A 16,033-nucleotide genomic window follows, 5' to 3' on the forward strand; every position below is an offset into this window, starting at 1 on the left:
ACCACTGCGGGGGTTACAATTGGGCACAGATACACACACGTAGATATCTACAAGCATAAACATATAAACTCATATACATGTTAAATTGCACTATACTTATTTCTTCCTATTATCTGTTTCTGTAGATGACATCTTTCTTCATAAATCCAAGCCTTTTTATGTTTTTCTAAATCAACTAGCTCATCATTTCCTATACCACTGCAATATTTCTTTCTGGATTCAAATATAATTTTCCTTTATAGGATCTTTGAGGTTAATTTGGGTATAATAGTCAGAATGAGTTGGTTATTCAGAGTTGTTCTTAAAACAATTCAGCTGTCACTGCATGCATTCTCTTGGTTCTGCTCATTTCACTCTTATTTCATAGAGATCTTCATGCTTTTCCTTCCTTCCTTCCTTCCTTCCTTCCTTCCTTCCTTCCTTCCTTCCTTCCTTCCTTCCTTCCTTCCTTCCTTCCTTCCTTCCTTCCTGCAATGGGTTTAACTTACTTGCTGTTGAGTTAAGTGATTTCAGGTCCAATGCTCTATCCATCGCACTACCTAGCTGCTTTATTCCATGATTTTAGAAAAGTAGAATAATATATGTAGCAGAGTAATATTCCATGATGAACATATGCTACAATTTGTTTAGCTGTCTCTCAATTGATGAGCATCCCCATAATCTCCAGTTCTTTGTCACTACAAAAAGAGCTGCTATAAATGTTTTAGAATACACAGATTCTTTCTCATTTCTCATAATCATCTTGAGAAACAGACTAATGTGGTATTGCTGAGTCAAAGGGTATATAGACAGTATAATAATTCTATGGGCATAATTCCAAATCTCTCTCTAAAATGGTTGGATTAGCTCATAGATCCAACAATAATGAATTAAGGTCCCATTTTTTCCAATATCCCCTGCAACATTTGTCACTTTTCCCCTTGCTCATTTTAGCCAATTTGATAGATGTAAAATGATATCTCAAGGTTTTAATTTATATTTTCTTAATAATGATTTAGATCATTTTTCATATGACTATAAATTGTTTTGATTTTTTCATTGGAAAACTTTCTGTTCATATTCTTTGACAATTTATCAATTGGGGAATGACTTGCATTTTTATAGATTTGACAAAGTTCTTTATTTGTTTGAGATATGAGACCTCTACCTGAGAATCTGTGTATAAAATTTCCCCCTCCTTTCTCCTGTTTTTTGCTTTCCTTTTGATTTTGGCTAAATTTGTTTTTTCTGTAGAAAACTTTTTAAATTTAATGTAATAAAAATTGTCCATTTTATAGCTTAGAACACACACAATCTCTCTTGTTTGTTCATAAATTGTTCACTTATACCTAAGCCTGAATGTTCCATGTTCTTCAAGTTCTCTTGTAACCTCTCTTTTTATATCTAGGTCATGTATCTATTTTGACCTTATATTGGTAAATGGTGTAAAATATTGGTCTATGTTCAGTTTTTGCCAGATGCTTTACAGTTTTACTAACAATTTTAATCATTATTGAATTCGTATTCCTAAAATTTAAATCTTCACACTTGTCAAACACTGGGTTAACTATATTTGTTTGCTTTCATAGATTATATGTCTATTTTGTTCCACTGATTTATCTTTCTATTTCTTAGCCAGTACCAAATAATTTTGATAATTACTGCCTTGATATAGTTTAAGATCTGGTACTATTAAACTTCCTTCTTTTACATTTTTTCATTAGTTCTTTTAATTTTCTTGATTTTTTGTTTTTCCAAATAAAATTTATTATTTTTGTGTAGCTCCATAAAATAGTTTTTTCCTAATTTATTTGAGATGGCATTGAATATATAGATTAATTGAAATGGGTGACCTTGGTCTTTTTAAGCTAAAGTTTTCAACAGGTCTCAATTTGACTGAGGCCAAATCCATTCAGGGATTAAGGTTAGGCAGCAATTGAGGCTACTAGGTAGCCTAGTCCAAAAAAAATCCAAATAAAAAATAAATGAATGAATGAATCTGGGAGGAGAAGACTCTCAGGGTTTTTGGCCAAAGCAGAAATGACTGCTAGTTACATTCAATCTGAGTCAATCAGGACCCAAACAATGACCAAATCGGGCTTGGCCTACAATTTATTGATGGTGACTGAGGATTAGATTCCTTTTTGTTTAAGCTATGGTCCTTAAGAAAGAAATCTAGTCAGTAAATCCCAAGTTATCTTGGGAGAGTTCAGAGGTACAAAAAAGAAAAAAAATGCTTTTAAGAGCATCTATTAGGTATGATACCCTATGTGGACAGAGAGAAGAAAGAAGGGAAGGAGGAAGGGATGGAGGGAAGAAGGCCTGTACTTTATCAAATGCTTTTCCTGTATCTATTGATATTATCATATGACTTTTGTTACTTTTATGATTGATATAATCAATTTGTTAATAGTTTTCTTTATGTTAAACCATCTCTGCATGCCTACCATGATTCTCACTTGGTTATATATATATATATATATATATATATGTATATATATATATATATATATATATGCATTGTTGTAATTTTTTAGCAAATATTTTATTTAGGATTTTTGCATTGATATTCAATAATGAGATTGGTCTATAATTTTCTCTATTTTTACTTTTCCTGGTTTAAGTATTTGTATTCTATTTGTTTAATAAAAAGGAGTTTCTTAGAATCCCCTTTTTTGTCTACTAATCCAAATAATTTATTTAATATTGGAATTAGTTGATCTTTGAATATTTGATAAAATTCACTTGTAAATTCTTCTGGTCCTGGTGCTTTTTTCTTAGGAAGCTCATTTATGGCCTGTTCAGTTTCTTTTTCTAAAATAGGCCTATTTAGATATTCTATTTCCTCTTTTGCTAATCAGAGATGTTTGTATTTTTGTAAATATCTTCCATTTTTCTTTAGTTACTAAATTTATGGACATATGATTGGGCAAAATAATTCTTTATATTTGCTTTGATTTCATCTATTTTAGTGGCATGCTTACCACTTTCATTTTTGATACTGGTGATTAGGTTTATTCTTTAAAAAAAATATTAACCAATGGTTTATCTGTTTTATTGGTTTTTTCATAATATCAACTCAGTTTCATTTATTCATTCAATAGTTTTCTTACACTTTATTTTATTAATTTTACCTTTAGTTTTTAGAATTTCCAATTTAGTGTTAAATTGGAGATTTTAAATTTGCTCTTTTCCTAGTTTTTTAAATTACCTATACAGTTCATTGGTCTGCTTTCTCTTTTATCACTGATACAAGCACTTAAAGATATACATTTTCCTCTGATTACTGCTTTTGCTGTAACTCATTTATTATGTTTCATTATTGTCATCTTCTTTAATGGAATTGATTGCTCTGTAACCTATACATTCTTTAAGATTAGTTTGTTTAGTCTTCAATTAGTTTTTTCCTCAATGTTTCCATAGTTTGTTTTTTTGAAATGTGGTTTGTAAAGGAAGCATTTAATATTTCTGCTTTTCTGCTATAAAATAATATTTCTACTTTTAGCTATAAAATTTTTGTGCCCTAATTTACTCTTTGTAAAGGTACCATCTACTGCTGAGAAAAAGATATATATATGTATTCCTTTCCATCTCTATTCAGTTCTCTCTAGATACTCATTATAGCTAGCTTACTTAAAATTCTATTCACTTTCTTAACTTCTATCTTATTTTTTGGTTAGAGTTGTCTAGTTCAGAAAGGAGAAGATTAAAGTTCTCTACTGTTATGCTTTACTATCTATTAAAATCTGTAATTCATTTAACCTTTATTTAAATTAGATTCCATGATATTTCATGCATAAAAGTTTAGTATTGGTATTTGTGGGGAATAGATAAAGTGAAGAACTTACAGGGATGTATGCATTCTTTTTCTGTATTTTATTATTTCTGTGTCTCCCCTATGACCTGTATAATATGTGCAGGCTCATATCTATTTGAGCCTTGGCCAGCTAGAAACATATTTACTTAACCTGAACTGATGACATTTATTGGTATTTGACATTTATCAATATTTAGTCTATTAGCTGGACCACTGTCTGCTTGATTAAGCCTGAAGGCCTGACTTTGTTTCCCAGAAATCAGGAGATTTCAGGGAAACAGAAACCTTCCATTCCAATCTCCCCAAATAGCAACAACCAATTAGATGCCTCCCCCTCCCCTTTCAATGCTCTCTTACTTGTGATGTAATTTCTTGTATAAAAGCTATGTATCTTTACTACTTCTTTAGCCCTCCTACTGCGAGCTTATCTTGCGATGGGACGGCTCATCCTCCGGAGGTTTTTCAATAAACAACTTTTCTGCCTTCTACTCTCCCATACTTGTGAACTCCAATGAGTAAAGGTGTGAACACAAGCGTTGTATCAATTAGTTCTACTTAGTACCTTGTTTCAGGTTCTGGCCCAAAACATCTCCTTATTGGATCAGATCAGTGATTCTGAACCATGCTAAATTAGATAATTATTCTCTATCAACTCTAATGACTTAACAGTTTGTAAAGATTCCAACAGCTACCTCTGCTTTTTTTTTTTAATTTGCATTAGCTGAGGCATACTACAATGTTTTCCATTTCTTTATTATTTTTATTTTATTTATTTGTTGTTGTTGTTGTCTCAACTTTATTAGTTCATTTTGGTAGTGTTTAAAGTCAAGTCCAGCTGAACACTTGTCAAAATAATGTAGAGGAAACACTTGATTAGAAATAAATTGGAATGAATGACATATAAGATTCCTTCCAAATCTTAAGCTTTTCTATAATTAAAAAAAATATTTTATTTAAAAAATATTATGAAAAACAGAAAAGCAATACAAAACAAAAGAGAAAATTGTCATATGTCCAGCAGAACATCAGGGAGGAGTCAAAATATATAACAAATACCAATTCAAGAAAGTATATATATTATTAGTAGATGAAATTATACTCATGAGTGTCCATCTTGACTTTCTTGTAAATTGTTCTTTTGTTCTTTGTTGCAGTTATTTTACTTTATTCTTTTTTCCCCCTATCTTCCCCATTCCATCCCTTGTTAGTTAAGAAGCCATGGCTCCATACCCCATGCCCTGGGACCAGTTTAGAAACGGTGAATACAGAGAAGCATAGAAAGACTTAGTTAAGAAAGGATATATTTATATATACATATATACATACATACATATATATGTATATGTATACACACACACACACACACACACACACACACACATATATATATATATATATATATATATATACACACACACCTACCCACCCACTCATACATATACATACCCATATCTTTCCTATCCCTGCTGACTCTTTACTTTAATTCTGCTCTTGTAACCTTACTATTAACTTAATTTAGCTTAACTTCCCCCATTTATGGATCCCTCTCTTATCTTCTTCCCTCACCCTTTGTTTCCCTGTCCACCACATCTTTCCTCCCTTATTTCTTTATAGATTTTGAAAAGTGCTATACCCTTCATGGCATATATGTAGTGTTACCTATTAAACCCATTCCTGATATGAATAGGTTTTTAAAATTATGAGCCCTCTTCCCTTCCTTTAATGCTTTTGTCTATTTTTCCTCTGCACTTCATTTATATGACATAATTATTATTTTTATCTTAACTTACTTTCTTTTGAACTACCTATTGTTGTCAATCTCAAACATATACAGTCATTTCTCATGTAAAAACAAAACAAAACAAAACAAAACAACCTACCATGTTGAGTTTCTTGAAACTGATCTTTGATATAGACTCTTACATATTAAATTTTCTGTTAAGTTTGAGTTTGATTGACCAAAAGTCCTGAAGATCTGTAAGTTCATTGAATGTCCATTTTTTCTCATTCAAAATTATAGATAATTTTGCTGGATATGATATAATTACTATTTGTGTATTTCTTTTCATCCTATTTCTCCTCATACTTGATTTTTCAACCTTTCCTTTTATTCTAAACCTCCTACAGTTTACTTCTAATCACTATATTTCTATTCAACACTCTTAAAAATCTCTCCCTTATCCTCCTTTTTCTTGTTCTATCCACTTTAAGAGTCTTTAGCTTTTTTCTTTTCCCATCTTTTTAAATCTTAATTTACATGCACTTCTATAGTCCCATCCCTTATCCTGTTTCCTTACTCTCATTTGTTTATATAGCTAGAAGACTTTTATACTCTTCTATATATATATAGTTCTCTCTTTAACTCAGATCTGATGAAAGTAAGGTTACAGCACTAACAATACTCCACCCTCCACCTGATTCCTCTAAATCCTTTCTTTCACACCTCATTTATATTAGATCATTGCTCTTTTTACTTTTTCCTACACAATTTTGGTTACAATCACCACATCATATTCAGTTCTTTACCAATCTTTCTTTCAAACTACCCAATTACTAATGACAATTTTAAGAATATGGCTTACATTTCCACATATAAAAAAAAAGCTTGTTCTTACTGAAACTTTTATAATTGGTCTTTGATGTTTACCTTATATTTCTTCTGGACCTTATATGTCAAATTTTCTTTTAAGTTCTGCTTTTTTTTTTTTTTTTTTTTTTTTTGCAACAAAATCCTGAAAGTCTGTCAGTTCATTGACTTTTTATTATTGTTCAGGATTATACTTAGTTTTGCTGGGTAAGTTATTTTTGACTGAAACTCCAGTTCTTTTGCTCTTTGACATATAGTATCACAAAACCTTTGGTTATTTAGTATAGCAGCTGTTAGATCTTGTGCAATTCTACTTAGGGCTCCATATGTTTGTTTTTTCCTTGTTGCTCATAATATTTCTCCTTAACCTGAGTTTTGAAATTTGGTTATGATATTCCTATAGGTTTTCATCCCTGGGCTCTCTTGATTTTTTCCCTATTTCTACATTTTCCCTCTTGTTTAAAAACTTCAGGACCATTTAAAAATTTCTTGTATTATTGTATTAGCATTTTTTGATGGCATCTTTCAGATAGTCCTCCTGTATTCTCTGAAAATGAACCCCCATCTTCTCTATTACCACAATAGCTGAATACGGTTGGGATCTTTCTCTTTTGCTTGCTCATTTTTATTGTTTTGTTTTTATTTTTAACATCTTGTTATTATAATCACTCTGGTCCCAGGGCATGGGGTATGGGGCCATGGCTTCAGATTCTTCTTACTGCTTTGTCCAGGGCCCACTCTCAGCACTCCTTTTCCTTCTCCAAGACACATCTAGGACCCCAGGCATGTTATGCTGGAAATGGTATTGTTCCCTGAGGACTCTTCAGTGGCTGTAATCTTTGGTTCTCCTCTCTGGCTTGGAACTGAAACCAAGAACTCAGCTCTTCAGGAAGTGCCCCCAGCTAGCAGTGTCCCCAACCCATTGCTTCTGAACACACTGGTTCCTCCCCATCCTCAGGGAAGCCCAGAATAGCATTTGGCTGGACCTGGTATCCCTCAGCAGAAGAGGTTCCTTCACTCTTCTCAATTTCTGGCCCCTCATATTGTCTGTGAATGAAAATTCCTGGGCTGAGGCTACATCCCAACCCAGACACCCCCAGGGCTTGTTCTCTGTTGCTTCAGGTGAGATAACTTGGACTTGTTTATACTTAACTCAGGTCCAAGTTCTGTCCTGGGATCTTTCCTTAAATCTTTTCCTGTTGTCCCAGGAAAGAACAACTTTGCTCACTATACTTGTGAAGCATTCAGTTTTAAGTGTCTTCTTCTTGTTTCCATTTTCATTGATGTAGTGATTATTGTTTTCATATTTTTGTCTACTTCACTTTGCATTGGGTTGCATAAGTCTTCCTATGCTTCTCTGTATTCACTGTTTCTAAAAGCCCAATGACATTCCATGACATTCATGTAAATTTTTTAGTTATTGTGCAATCAAAAGGAGATCATGAATTTTTTTTATTATAGCTTTTTATTTACAAGATATATGCATGGATAATTTTACAGCATTGACAATTGCCAAGCCTTTTGTTCCAATTTTTCCCCTCCTTCCCCCCATCCCCTCCCCTAGATGGCAGGTTGACCAATACATGTTAAATATGTTAAAGTATAAATCAAATACAATATAAGTATACATGTCCTAACAGTTATTTGTTGTACAAAAAGAATCGGACTTCGAAATTGTGTACTGAAATTATGAATTATTAAAGACTATGCCAGAACCCATCTGGGACAGACAGGAAGACCTGTCAGTAGTGGGCAAACTGTTCTCTCCTTATTTTAGCCATGCCAGAATCTGTCTGGGCTCCTTCACTGCATATGACTTGGATGAAACGAGAGTTTCCAACTCTGTTTCCTTTGATGAAATGTAGGGCTATCAGACCTTTTCATCTGCCCTGCTCTTGACTTGTAGATCTCTCAGATTTTACTATTTGTACTTGGCCTGGGTCCTACAGATCCTTGGTCTAACTTAACTTACATATAACTTACTGAAGCAACCTAAGGATCATAAATCTCTCCCCCGCCCCCCTGTCCCCTCCCCCCAACAGCATCCTGAAGGCTTCTGGACCTTTTCATCTACCTTAAAACTGAACTTTTATATCTTATTGTTTCTCTCATTTAGGGTGTGAAGTCCCTGAGAACAGATACTACTTAGCTTTTTATATTGTTTCCCCATTACTGAGCTCAATGTTTGGCACACACTAAGCATTGAATAAATGCTTCTTATTTATGACTTAATATTTTTACTTATTTATTTGTTGATTAATGAAATTAATGAAAAAAGAAAGTACTAAATGGTTTCTGCAGTGAAGATAATAGAATAGTAGAATAGAATTCAGAGGGTGCTAAGAATTGGATCATCTATACTCATTACCATAATTGTGGATTAACAATGTGAGATTCTTTTCTACAAACCAATGGATAGACATACTTTTGAGATAAATTGGGTTATGTCCATTTTTAAATTCTCATAGTAAATAAAACAAGAAGACAAGAAGACATTTCAGCTAAATGGAAGGATGACTCATGGTCAAAATTAGTTCTCCTTGAAAAAAGGCAAATAAAGGAATTGGTTTAAAGCATGCCTAAAGCCAACAGGAAGCATCATTTCATGGAACATTTGATTATCTTATATTGTAGTTCTTATAATGAGCATCTGTACCATGAAGATAATTGCAACTTATGCCAACATTTGTTGTAAAGGATGGAGAGGTAGGGAAATTCTATGAAGAGTCTAATAAGATCCTTCAAATTAAATAAACATCTTTAATACATATTAACTTCAGTATAGGTGTAGAGGAGGAGAGGGAAACTATGGCCTGAAATCAAGAAAGTAAAAAACTGCCAGAGTCTTGGAACTAATACAGAAATCCCAAGTCTATGTGGTATCAATATATTTTTTTTTGGTAAAAAATATTTGGGAGGCATTAAATTTGGAAAGCACTTAGTAGCATCACAAATAATGAAGTTGGTTATGGATTAAAAGGTAGAGAGGACATGGCCCAATGAGTGGAGTGCTAGGTGTGAAATAAAAAAAAAGCCTAGGTCCAAATGCCACCTTTAACACTGATTAATTAGCTAATAGTAGATAGATCATCTCCCCTTAGTTTCATCCTAGTCATGTCTCCCAAAAGGTGTAACCCAAAGGTGATCTGTCCTGCATTTCCCTCTTCTCTCTTCTGTCTTAGTTATCTTAGTTCCTGCGAGACCAATTATCATCTCTATGCAGATGATTCTTATTTCTACATATATTCAGCCCTAATTTCCCTCCTGAGATTCAGTTCAGCATTACCCTTTCTCTGTCTATTAGAGATTTCTAAGTGAATGTTTCATAGGCATCTCCAATTCAACATGTCCAAAACAACATTAAAAAGATTGTCTCCTCTCCCAATGAATTGGAGAAGTACAAAGAGCGTCATGAGAAGCAAAAATAAGTAAAATGTTTATCTTATGCTTCAGCTGGTTCTGCTGCCTGATCACTTAATATCTTAAAGGGAGTCTCAATCATCCCACCTCTGACACCAGAATGAAGAATTATTTTAGGACTTGTAGGAAAAAGTGTAGTGAATCTAGGTGGTTCATTGTAGAAAGAAAAGATTGGAGGGAGACTTGAATAAATGTTTTCAAGTCTATGAAAATCTATGCAGAGGAAAGTTGTCAGTTGCTCTCAGTTTCTCTTAACACTAAAACAAAAGGACAAAAATGATCACTGGAGAATTTAGGTTAGGTCAAAGCTGCTTAAACTGGGATTGTGTAATTGAATGTGGAGGGTTGGGAAAAATTTTCCAATAGTAAAATCAAACATTCTGCCAAAATTTAATTCCTTATGTAAAAATAAACAAGCACATCCATTTCATTAGTATGCAAGTTTGCTTTTGTCTTTAATAAGTGGTAAAATTATATGTACAATAAGGAATTGATTTAAAATAAATTTCTTTAAATTTTATTATCAGGAAATGCTTGATTTGTATACCTATTTATATATTTATATACCTGGTATGATGTAAAAGTTTTTTTGGAGGTGAAAAACAGTCCAGAGTAGGAAAAAATGTTTAAGAAACTCTGAGTTAGGCTTCTGGGTAGTGATGAGTTTCTAGATTTTGGAACCATTCTCATCATCATAGAAGGAAGGTGAGACAGTGGAAAGAGTATTAAAAGCGTGTCAGAAGATCCACATATAAGTCCTTGAATTTGGAGAAATAACATCCATCAATCTTTGTTTCCTCATTTATAAAAATGAAGGGATTAAATGATCTTTAAGATTATTTCCAGTCATAAATCTTGATCTCATAATTTGTCTTGACACAGTGCATTTAGTCCTATTCTTTTTTTTTTTTTTAACAGATAGGAAGATCTAGACTAGACAGGTGAATTGGAACTATTGACTTACTAGATCCAAAGAATATTAAGCTGATAACAAGCTGGAAAAGAGGTCAATAATCAAGCAATAAATAAGTGCCTATTTTGTTTCAGGCACTTTGCTAGGCAATAGGGAGGAGTACAAATATAAGAATGAAACCAATCCTTATCAGTGAGTTTAAATTTTAATAAAAGAGATAGCAGGTATATATGAAAATTGATCCAAAGTTTGACTATAGTATATTATCCGGTTTTCAGATGGACAAAAATAGGAGAGGTTTCTAATAGAATTCAAAAAGATTTCAGTAGGATAGTAGTTAGGGTTAAAATCTAATAAGGTAAAATTTCATGCAAAGCCCTATATTTGGGTTTAAAAAAGACCAACTTTACAACTTTGAGGGAAGAGTCTTGTGTATAGCAGTCTGTTTGCAAAAGATCTTGAGGTTTTTAGTGGGCTATAATCTCAATATTATTTGATCCAACAGTCAAAAAGCCTAATTCTATTTTAAGCTGCATTGAAAAGGTTGGTTTCCATTTCCATTGAAAAGGAAAGGGTATTCCAAATCACTATTGATCAGAGAAATGCAAATTAAGACAACTCTGAGATACCACTATATACCTGTCAGATTGACTAAAATGACAGGAAAAGATAATGATAAATGTTGGAGGGGATGTGGGAAAACTGATGCATTGTTTGTGGAGTTGTGAACGAACCCAACCATTTTGGAGAGCAATTTGGAATTATGCTCAAAAAGTTGTCAAACTGTGCATAACCTTTGACCCTGCAGTTACTACTGGGCTTATATCTCAAAGAGATACTAAAGAAGGGAAAATGGATATCTTTGACAAAGAGATCTAATTCAGTTCCAACTTATCAATGATGGACAGAATCAGCTACACCCAGAAAAGGAACAGTGGGAAATGAATGTGGACTACCTGCATTTTTTGTTTTTCTTCCCAGGTTATTTTTACCTTCTGAATCCAATTCTTCCCGTGTAACAAGAGAACTGTTCAGTTCTGCACACATATATTGTATCTAGAATATACTATAACATATTTAACATGTATAAGATTGCCTGCTATCTGGGGGAGGGGGTGGAGGGAGGGAAGGGAAAAGTCGGAACAGAAGTGAGTGCAAGTGATAATGTAAAAAATTACCCATGCATATGTACTATCAATAAAAAGTTATAATTAAAAAAATGGTTTCCAGACCATCGGTTCTGCCCTGACAAAGCTATATTTGGGGAATTTTGCGTTCATTTCTGGAAAACGCATTTTTGGAAAGACATTAATAAATTGGAGGGGAACAAGGATTCTGAAGGATGTTAAAATCATGCCATAGAAAAGATCAACTGAAAGAATTGAGGATGTTTAGCTTAGAGAAAAGACAGGTTGGTTCATGATAGTGGCTTCAGGTATTTGAAGGATTATATGAAGAGAGTTTAAATCTATTCTACTTAGATCTAGAGAATTGGAGGTGCAAAGAAGCAGATTTAGGCATTTTTTCCCAACAGAGAGGCAAGGTGGAATAATCTAGTGGAAAGAACTCTGAATCTGAAGTCAGGGGATGTTAAATCCCAATCCTGCTACCTATTATCTGTGCAATTTGGGTCAAATCAAGTTTGCCTCTCTGGGTCTTGGTTCCTGAGTTGTAAAGTGAGGAGGTTAAGATAGTCTTTGAGATTCCTTTCAGTTCAGATCTTTGATCTTACCAGATGACTTTCCCCTACCCCACCACTTTCTTTTTAGGCAGAGGCAGCCAGAGAGCACAGTGAATGGACTGCTGGGTCTGAAGTCAGGAATACTTGAGTTCAAATTTATCTTTAGACTCTGGGTTAGTCATAGAACCTCTGTTTGCTTCAGTTGCTCTAACTGTAAAATGGGGATAATAGCATTTACTTTACAGGGTTCTTAAGAGTATTAAAATAGATAATATTTGGAAAGTGCTTAGTTTAGTGTGCTGGAATATTATAGGTGCTTATTAAATGTTTGGGTTTTTTTTTTTAGGTCTAAATTATGATCCAAATTAGAGGTATCCAAAAGTAGAATGGGCTTCCCCAAGAGGAAGTGGGGACCCCATCCCCCTTAGTAGATGTCTTCTAGCAAAGCCTGAATGACCACTTATCAGAGATGCTTTAGAGAAGATTATGTAAAGCTTTTTAACTTTCAGATTTTGTGATTCTCTGATTTTGAACCTCTACGAATTTACATATGAAAACTATCAATTCTGATGAATACCTTGACACTAGAGACCCTAATTACTGTAGTATGCATAGGAAATACAGGCAAATGAGTAAGAAGCATTAAATAAACACACACATATTTGTATTCTATATAAATCAAAATGAAGGACATTTGTGGGTCAATGAACAAATTCATATGTTGCTAGCGTCTCCAGCTTAATCAAAGTGAGATTCATTACTTCTCATCTAGTTAGATATAGAAAGGTTCACAGAAAAAATGAGAATTTCAAAAAAGGATGTTCTAGAGAATTTCTGGAATATTTGGAAATTTAAAAAGATAGAGTCCCACCAATATGGAATGATTTTGAGGTGGTCCTCCCTGGAGCTAAGGGTAATGTCATTTTCCTTGAGAATTTCCTGACACTTCCAAGTGATTAGCAGAGTATTCTCTCTAAATTTCTTTCTGGGGGAATCCATATTTCAGATGGAAGACTCCTAGAGCATCCTATGACCTCCCCCTCTTAAAAAATCTATCCCTCTGGCTCTCATAGGATGTAGAGATATCCAGAGATATTTCAATCAACAGAAGACTGATATATCTTCCTTGAACCAACAGATGGTGCTCTTGACCTGGTGTTGTCAACAGCTGACTGCACCCCTTCCACAAACACCCCCTTAGTCAACCCCAAGCTGTTTGTTGATTTCTCAGATATTTTTCGCCATGTGCACTGTAAACAAGCCACTAGCTTTCTCCCATTAGCATCTTTAGTCAACTCTCAACCAGTCACCCTGCAAAGGCATGTGCTTATAGAGTAAGAGCCGAATTGTGCTGCTTGGGAAAGCTGGAGCTCCTTGCTTGTGGTTACTAGGGAGAAATGTGTTGAGGAGGAGGTTGAGGTCTTTGCAGGGTAGGGAGAAAGAAAGAGAGTGAAATCTTCCCTCCTAGGAGGGGGCTACTCCTTTCTGCTCTGCCAGGTACGTAAGCCACAATTCCTGCTTTCTTTCTAGCCTCCTCTCTCCTCTGGAAGGGTGACTCCCAGCAACGAGGGTCACTCTTTTAGCAATCAGAGAATAAAACAGAAAATGAGAAAGGAATATTTATGAAGTGGGAAAGTCAGAGATAGACCTGGGACCCAGGTATCCTTGTTTCCAAGCTTGAGCTCTGGATTAGTTTTGTGAAGACATGACATTTTGATTTGTGTGTCTCCCTTTTGAAGGGTTTGGAGACAGTTGGACAAGCATCTGTGGTTAAGTGTCTTAGAGCTGGAGAACTCAAGAACTCATCTTTTGATATCTTGACACAATAGTCACTTTAGTTTAAAATTTTTTTAGCTCTATAGCATGAAATTTGGAGTAATATTCCCCTTTCTCATCTCTCTTGTGGGTTAATAAAAATTTGGGGAAAATTTTTTAAATGTGTTGACCCATTGGAAATCAGCTTGTTGATACATTTCTCACTTAAAGGAAATAAAGAGAATTTATTTTAGTTAAAATATGCAAAATCTCTGAAGGACCTCAGAGATTATCCTGCCTAACCTGAACAACAGCAAACATTCATTAAACAAACATTCTACTATGTGAAGAGCTTCATGTTAGGTGCTGGAGCAGTGGGGATGGGTACAAAGCTTAGATGAGACAAAATCCTCGCCTTAAGAGAGTTTGTAGTCTTGTAGAGAGATAAAGCACCAAGGCAGATATGATACACAATATGAAATTAATGTGTTATGGGGTTGAAAACTGATTGGCATCCTAAGATAATTCAGAGGGATAAACACTCCCTTGCAGTCCTGTGATCTATCTAGACCATAGCTATCTTTAAGAAGGAGGATTCAAATTCCACTTGGGAATTCTAAAAAGAGGCACAAAAGGGAAGACTGGAAGGAAACAGTAAGGAAATGGAGTCCCCAATCCTCACCTGGGACTTACCAGCTGAGTTGCAAAGAAATGGCAGCAAGTAAAAGAAGAAAATGAAAAGAGCTGATCTGTGATAAAGGAGGTAGATACATGAGTGGGAGGGGTGGGATTGGATTGCCACAGGCATCTTGGAATATGAATTTTACTGAAGTGACTCAAATTTTGGGGGATTAAAAGAGAGTTTCCAAAGGATCATTCTTTCCCCAATTTCCCCTCCCTATGTCTATCCAATAATAAACACTCTTTTTGCTCCTTTTTTGGAAGCATTTTCTGTATCCTGATTTTTGCCCCAAATTTAAGGAAGGCAGGGGTTGGTTAGAAATACACAAAGTTTAAATTAAAGCAGACAGCTAAACTTTTATCTAAAAGGTATGGATTTTCTTAAATGGCAGCTCTGAGCTATTGAAATTTTATTAATAACTTTCTGTCTGATATAAACTCACTCAAAAGAAGATAATAAAAGGGGACCACAAAGACCATATATTGCCTCTAGGCTAAAATTTAAAAGTGAGCTCAATTGTTGAAGTGAGGTAGTTTGATTCACTTTTTAGCCCTATGTGTGAGAAAGGGGTCAGGGGGGAGATAGGCCAGATCTCTTTGTGATTCAATGGTTTTTTTTTTTTTTAAGTCTGGAGACTAGAACATAACAGGCTTTTAATATAGTTATCCCTTCCACATTTTGACTTTCTTCATCATGGTTTTGATAAATCATGAGTCAGCACAAGAAATTAAAAGGGAATTTTTTCTGGGAATTTTGCAGAAGCAAATGACAAAGAGTTTAGAAACTCAAAAATACATACATGTATATAATACTGTATAATATCAACACATTTTATCTAATAATGTAGAAATTCAGATTTCTCTGATATGAAGGGAGGACCAAAAATTTTACATGGATTTTGCAAATTACCCCATGATATGCAAAGAACAATTGCATATCCTTGTTTCCTTCATTTCTAGAATGAAGAAGGTAACAAATAATCAAGTGCCTTTTGAAATCCAACTTACTGGCATTAACACAGCATTATATTTGAACCTGACTTATGGTCTCATTGGCATAAGGAGTTCCTTGTAAGGAAAAATTTCTCTCTACTAATGCATCTTTTTATTTTATTTTTCCAAATATATGCAAAGATTCACCTTTCAATGTTTGACATTCACCTTTGTGTTCCAAATTTTTTCCTTCTCCCCCACCTTTCC

The sequence above is a fragment of the Antechinus flavipes genome, chromosome 3 (assembly GCF_016432865.1).
Source record: "Antechinus flavipes isolate AdamAnt ecotype Samford, QLD, Australia chromosome 3, AdamAnt_v2, whole genome shotgun sequence".
NCBI classification, from domain to species: Eukaryota; Metazoa; Chordata; class Mammalia; order Dasyuromorphia; family Dasyuridae; genus Antechinus; species Antechinus flavipes.